The sequence below is a fragment of the Rhinoraja longicauda genome, chromosome 27 (assembly GCF_053455715.1).
Source record: "Rhinoraja longicauda isolate Sanriku21f chromosome 27, sRhiLon1.1, whole genome shotgun sequence".
NCBI classification, from domain to species: Eukaryota; Metazoa; Chordata; class Chondrichthyes; order Rajiformes; family Arhynchobatidae; genus Rhinoraja; species Rhinoraja longicauda.
Genome location: NC_135979.1, coordinates 3,641,229 through 3,648,445, shown reverse-complemented (window position 1 = coordinate 3,648,445; position 7,217 = coordinate 3,641,229). Strand labels below are relative to the sequence as shown.

Genomic DNA, 7,217 nt, shown 5'->3' with positions numbered 1-7,217 from the left:
ATGAGCTGTGATATATGAGGTGCTGTTCCTCCAATTTACACTGGGCTTCACTCTGACAGTGGAGGAAGCTTCCTATTTGGTGACTTGTAACGTCGTCCAAATAGCAGAATCACGGTTGAAATGGAGACACTAAACAAGGCAGTACCCCGACCCATTCTAATCTCTAATGAAGCTCCATTTTAATTTAGAAGAAGCGTAATACCTTAACGAAATCACACTGAAGATTAAGTTTCTAATTTTTATTTTAGGTTTTATTTTCTCCCCTAAATCCAGGGCAGATAATTGGGTGCGATCAAGTAAATACCTTTCATGTCCAAAACACTGCGCTGGCAATCAGGAAAGTGCTGGAGTTGATGTGGCTTCATTAGTGGACCTGCCTTGTAAGGAAACAAACAACAGATGATGACGCCCTCAAGAGATTTAAAAAGCTGATTAAAAAAAAAAAAAATTTCCTTAGACCCCCCTTGACTTCCTCCTTCCCCGCTGGCTCAGCGCAGAAAACTGACTGCATCTCATTAAAGAATTCAAACACAACAACTGCTGGATGTGTTCATGGGTCAGGCAGGATTTCAGTGACGGCAGAAGTAAAAAATTCAGGTGGGTGAACTCAATGGAACTGGTAAAGTTGGAGACGTAACAGGTCCTTTCCAGCACTTTTGTTGCTGCAATGTTTAGTTTAATTCTGTTCAGTTAACTTTAATTTAGTTTAGTTAAGTTTGGTCTAGTTTAGTTTAGTTTATTGCCACGTGTACTGAGGTATTGTGAAAAGCTTTTGTTGCGTGCTAACCAGTCAGTGGAAAGACGACACATGATCACAAATCGAGCCGTCCACAGTGTACAGATACAAGGTAAAGGGAATAACGTTTTGTGCGAGATAAAGTCCGATTAAAGATTGATTGATTGATGAGGTAGGTGGGAGGTCAGGTTTCGTTTAGTTTAGACAGACACAAAAAGCCGGAGTAACTCAGCGGGATGGGCAGCATCTCTGGAGAGAAGGAACGGGTGACGCTTTGGGTCAAGGTTAGTTTAGTTCAGTTTAGTTCATTGTCACGTGTACCGAGGTACAGTGAAAAGCTTTTGTTGCGTGCCAACCAGTCAGTGGAAAGACAATACATAATTACAATCGAGCCATTCACAGTGTAGGGAATAATGTGGATAACGTTTAGAGCAAGATAATGTTTAGAGCAAGATAAATAGATAAGGGGGAAGTCTTTTAGGACCGAGATGAGAAAGTTATTTTTCACCCAGAGAATGGTGAATCTGTGGAATTCTCTGCCACAGAAGGTAGTTGAGGCCAGTTCATTGGCTATATTTAAGAGGGAGTTAGATGTGGCCCTTGTGGCTAAAGGGATCAGGGGGTATGGAGAGAAGGCAGGTACAGGATACTGAGTTGGATGATCAGCCATGATCATATTGAATGGCGGTGCAGGCTCGAAGGGCCGAATGGCCTACTCCTGCACCTATTTTCTATGTTTCTATGTTTCTATAAAGTCTGCAAAGTCCGATCAAAGATAGTGCGAGGGTCTCCAATGAGGTAGATGGTAGGTCAGGACTGGTCTCTGGTTGGTGATGGGATAGTTCAGTTGCCTGATAACAGCAGATGGTCGGCATGGACTTGGTTTAGTTTAGATTCGTTTTTTAAAAGTTTATTTTAGTTTAGTTTATTGTCATGTGTACCGAGGTACAGTGAAAACCTTTTTTGTTGCGTGTATCCAGTCAGCAGAAAAATTATACCTGCTTACAATCGAGCGGTCCACAGTTTAATTGTTTTTGCCTACTTCCGTTGTACGGATTTTTTCTTTGCTCCAGCCTCTCTGTCTTTGCATCGTGAAACATGTATTGATTTTTCTTAGGAGTGGTTCTTTAACAGAATCATGGAATCTCTGCTGCCTCTTAGCTTTCCCGTGAATTTGATTTGCTGTCTCATGGTCAGGATATTTTCCCACAGCACATCTGTAAAGGTTCGTAGATTATTCAGTAAATCGCTGATTCTCTTTAAACTTCTAAGAAAGTAGAGGAACTGGCGTGCTTTCTTCATGATTATCTCTCTGTGCTCATTCCATGTAACCACAGAAGGTGTTTAGTTTAGTTTAGAGATACAGCGCGGAAACAGGCCCTTCAGCCCACCGAGTCCGTGACAGCCAGTGATCCCCGGACACTAGCACTGTCCTAAACACACTAGGGACAATTTACAATTTACAGAAGCCAATTTACCTACAAACCTGTACGTCTTTGGAGCGTGGGAAGAAACTGGAGCTCCCAGGTCTCCCTGTTGTTGTACTTTGTGGTCCGGTATCTGTTGTACCTTTGTTATGACCCTGGACGGACCACAAGTACACGTGTTTAAAAGGTTATAATGCTGGAGCTTAAATCCAGGCTGTTTATTCCGTGGCCCCTGGAACCAGAGTGGCCACCTAATCCCCTCATTCTCTTATATAGACATTACTACACAGGCAAACAAAGTAGTCCTTGTGATACAACAAAGTAGTCCCTGCAATATCACAACATCCCCCTTGTCTTATATAAAATCTTTGTTTGGTCTACTTTTTTTTGCTTGGGTTTTTCCTTTATCTTTCTAGGGCTAAAATATATTTATCAAACAAAACTAAAACACAATTGCTTTTTGCGCTTTCATGGTGGTCACTCATCTCCGGGTGGGTGTCACTCATCTCCGGTGGTCACTCATCCCCGGGTGGGTGTCACTCATCTCCGGGTGGGTGTCACTCATCTCCGTGTGGTCACTCATCTCCGGGTGGGTGTCACTCATCTCCGGGTGGGTGTCACTCATCTCCGGGTGGGTGTCACTCATCTCCGTGGGTGTCACTCATCTCCGGGTGGGTGTCACTCATCTCCGGGTGGGTGTCACTCATCTCCGGGTGGGTGTCACTCATCTCCGTGGGTGTCACTCATCTCCGGGTGGGTGTCACTCATCTCCGGGTGGGTGTCACTCATCTCCGGGTGGGTGTCACTCATCTCCGGGTGGGTGTCACTCATCTCCGGGTGGGTGTCACTCATCTCCGGGTGGGTGTCACTCATCTCCGGGTGGGTGTCACTCATCTCTGGGTGGTCACTCATCTCCGTGTGAAGCCAGTCCCTCCAGTTTCTGAACTCGGGCCTGCACAAGGCTGGGGCGCGATGTGGGCCTTCACTCACCACCCTCAGCTGCTGGCAGCGTCCTGTCGGTAGCTCGGCGCTGACTCCTTATCAGGCACTTACATGTATAAACTGTATGCAATCCACATACACATTCACACACCGCCCTCAGCACAGCAGCTTGCAGCGTCATGTTGGACACTCGGCGCTGACTACTGATCAGGTAATTATACCTACACATATACTGGCCCTGTTGAGTTGCAATCCGAGCTGGAAACTTTTTCTTTCCTTTAGGGCTCTGTTTTTTTTAACCTTTTCTGCTTGGGTTTTTTTCATTACCTTTCTAGGCTAAGCACCAAACCGCTGCCACCATGTTGTACTTCGTGGTCCCGGTACCTGTTGTACCTTTGTTGAGACTCTGGATGGACCACGAGTACACGTGTGTAAAAGGTTATAAAGGTTATATTCCGTGGCCCCTGGAACCAGAGTGACCACCTAATCACCTCATTCTCTTATATAGACATTACTACACAGGCAAACAAAGTAGTCCTTGTGATACAACAAAGTAGTCCCTGCAATATCACAACACCTGTCCGTCTGCTCCTGGGCCTGGCCAAGATGGCCGCCCGCTGGTCCAGGGAGTGGGTAGTCAACGTCCGCACAGGGGCCGTCTGCCCCGCCCCTCAGTTTTGGTCTCCAAATTTGAGGAAGGATATTCTTGCTATTGAGGGCGTGCAGCGTAGGTTTACTAGGTTAATTCCCGGAATGGCGGGACTGTCGTATGTTGAAAGACTGGAGCGACTAGGCTTGTATACACTGGAATTTAGAAGGATGAGAGGGGATCTTATCGAAACGTATAAGATTATTAAGGGGTTGGACACGTTAGAGGCAGGAAACATGTTCCCAATGTTGGGGGAGTCCAGAACCAGGGGCCACAGTTTAAGAATAAGGGGTAGGCCATTTAGAACTGAGATGATGAAAATCTTTTTCAGTCAGAGAGTTGTGAATCTGTGGAATTCTCTGCCTCAGAAGGCAGTGGAGGCCAATTCTTTGAATGCATTCAAGAGAGAGCTAGATAGAGCTCTTAAGGATAGTGGAATCAGGGGGTATGGGGAGAAGGCAGGAACGGGGTACTGATTGAGAATGATCAGCCATGATCACATTGAATGGCGGTGCTGGCTCGAAGGGCCGAATGGCCTCCTCCTGCACCTATTGTCTATTGTCATCAGGGGTTACATCCGTGCCCGCGTGTCCCTGGAGAGGGAACACGCACACGCGGTGCCCACGGGGACGCTGGAGGCCTTCCGTGAGCGCAGGTCGCCGCGGGAGGTCGATTGTTTTGTTGACAGAGTTGACGGAATTTTAATTTGATTGTTGGCGTTTGTAATCTGCCGATACAGGCAGCTTTTGATTTGATCGAGCTTCTACTTTGAATGTTTGTTTTTGTTTTTGGAATAAAGCATTTGTAGAAAAACAAGAGAAAACCCGTGTGGTCATAGAGAGAATATAAAAAACTTTGTACAGACTGCACCCATAAAGATATTTCTCCTCATCTCCTTCCTAAAAGAACGTTCTTTAATTCTGAGGCTGTGACCTCTAGTCCTGGACTCTCCCACCAGTGGAAACATCCTCTCCACATCCACTCTATCCAAGCCTTTCACTATTCTGTATGTTTCAATGAGGTCCTCCAAAATGGGGGCATTTGGTCGGCATGGGCAAGATGGGCTGAAGGGCCAGTTTGCGCGCTGTGAGATTCTATGACTAATGCCAAGTCAATGGAACCTGTTGCGTATGAGTTCCTCTTAATGTCACCACTGGGCACAGACAAAGCCACATCCACAGCCACCTCATGGACTTCCTCTTCTGTCAGGAAACAGTGGCTGCAGAGAACTGGAGCCAACTGAATCTCAGCGCATGCATCTGGCAGGGAAGTTGGCCTGCCAGGAATGGAAGGTGGACCACAAGAGTGGGGAAGTCTTTCTTCAACTCTGTACAGCCAGCCCCCGTACAGTCATCAGGGTCGAATCTGGGTTTCTGCCGTTGCGAGCCCACTATCGGCCGGGACAGTGTAGGCTAACGGAGCGTGTTTGCCTAATGGAGGTGGCACAGCAACCCACCTCCCGCCCCCCGGGCCTAATACGGGACAGGGACAAGGGCGGTCCCGTACGGGACAAACCAATTTAGCCCAAAATACGGGATGTCCCGGCTAATACGGGACAGTTGGCAACCCTATTTAAGAGGGACCTGAGAGGCGACCTTTTCACACACGGAGTAGTACGTGTGTGGAATGAGCTGCCAGAGGAATTGGTAGAGATAGGTCCAACTATGACATTGAGTTTACACACGGGCAGCGAGATGGATAGGGGAGGTCTGGCGAGATATCGGCCATACAAAGGCAAGAGAGATGAGCTTCCATGGGGTGGCACGGTGGAGCTACTGCCTCACAGCGCCAGAGACCCGGGTACCATCCCAACTACGGGCGCTGTCTGCACGGAGTTTGTAAGTTCTCCCCGTGACCTGCGTGGGTTTTCTCCGAGATCTTCGGTTTCCTCCCACACTCCAAAGACGTGCAGGTTTGTAGGTTAATTAATTTGCTGTAATTGTAAAATGTAAAATTGTCCCTAGTGTGTGTGTGTGTAGGATGGTGTTAACGTGCGAGGTGCTCGCCGGTCGGCGCGGACTCGGTGGGCCGAGGGGCCTGTTTCTGCACCGTATCTCTAAACTAAACTAAAGTATATTTTCACTCATGGAGTTGTGTAGAATTCGGGGAGTGGTTTCCGAATGATGGGCGCCCATTCCCACTCCACCAGGGGGCAACACGGTGGCTCAGCGGTAGAGCTGCTGCCTCACAACGCCAGAGACCCGGGTTCAATCCCGACTGCGGGCACTGTCTGTACGGAGCAAAGATACTAGAGGAACAAGATAGACCACTCAACCCTAAAAACCATAGTACGTCACGGCGGCCATTTTAGTAGGCGGAAACTTGCAGAAACATTTAAAAAGAAAAATAACAAAAATCTGTGAATTGATAGATGAGATATATTCTGCTTTTTAATGGTATCATCACACATACTGTTCCCCCACAACACTGATTACACTGCGAGAGGCATAACGAACGGTGGGTTTTGCCTACTAAAATGGCTCCTTTGCGTACTACACTTCAGTATACGCGATTTCAACGGAGTGGTCCATCTTGTTCCTCTAGTATCTTTGGTACAGAGTTTGTACATTCTCACCATGAACCTGTATCCACCCATCACTTGCCAGGTTTTGCCCCACACCTCTCTTTTCCAGCTTCCCCACCCCCACCCCACCAGAATCAGTCTGAAGAGAGGTCCCGACCTGAAACGTCGCCCGTTCATTCCCTCCACAGATGCTGACTGACCCACTGAGTTACTCCGGCACTTTGTGTTTTACTCAAGATTCCAGCATCTGCCGCCCCTTGTGTCTCCGTGCGATCATCACTGCTTGTTTTCATTTAATAACAACAATCTCCATTCCTTCTTTCATCTACGACAGGCAAGTCGTGACAGGAAAGGCACACGTCAACCCTAACCCTAACCCTAACCCTAACCTAACCCTAACCCTAACCCTAACCTAACCCTAACCCTAACCCTAACCCTAACCTAACCCTAACCCTAACCCTAACCCTAACCCTAAACCTAACCCTAACCCTAACCCTAACCTAACCCTAACCCTAACCCTAACCCTAACCCTAACCTAACCCTAACCCTAACCCTAACCCTAACCTAACCCTAACCCTAACCCTAACCCTAAACCTAACCCTAACCCTAACCCTAACCCTAACCCTAACCCTAACCTAACCCTAACCCTAACCCTAACCTAACCCTAACCCTAACCCTAACCCTAAACCTAAACCTAACCCTAACCCTAACCCTAACCCTAACCCTAAACCTAACCCTAACCCTAACCCTAACCCTAACCCTAACCTAACCCTAACCCTAACCCTAACCCTAACCCTAACCCTAACCCTAACCCTAACCCTAAACCTAACCCTAACCCTAACCCTAACCCTAACCCTAACCCTAACCCTAAACCTAACCCTAACCCTAACCCTAACCCTAACCCTAACCCTAACCCTAAACCTAACCCTAACCCTAACC

At 47.5% G+C, this 7,217-nt stretch overlaps 1 protein-coding gene across 1 annotated transcript in view; it reads left to right on the top strand.

Annotated features, from left to right (window-relative positions):
- The first annotated feature begins 528 nt into the window (after positions 1-528).
- Positions 529-7,217, top strand: part of ptafr (platelet-activating factor receptor) — a 12,646-nt gene continuing 5,957 nt past the window's right edge. The window contains exon 1 of the mRNA XM_078423095.1: positions 529-597. The gene's annotated coding sequence lies outside the window, so the exon portion shown is untranslated. The remainder of the gene's footprint in view (positions 598-7,217) is intronic.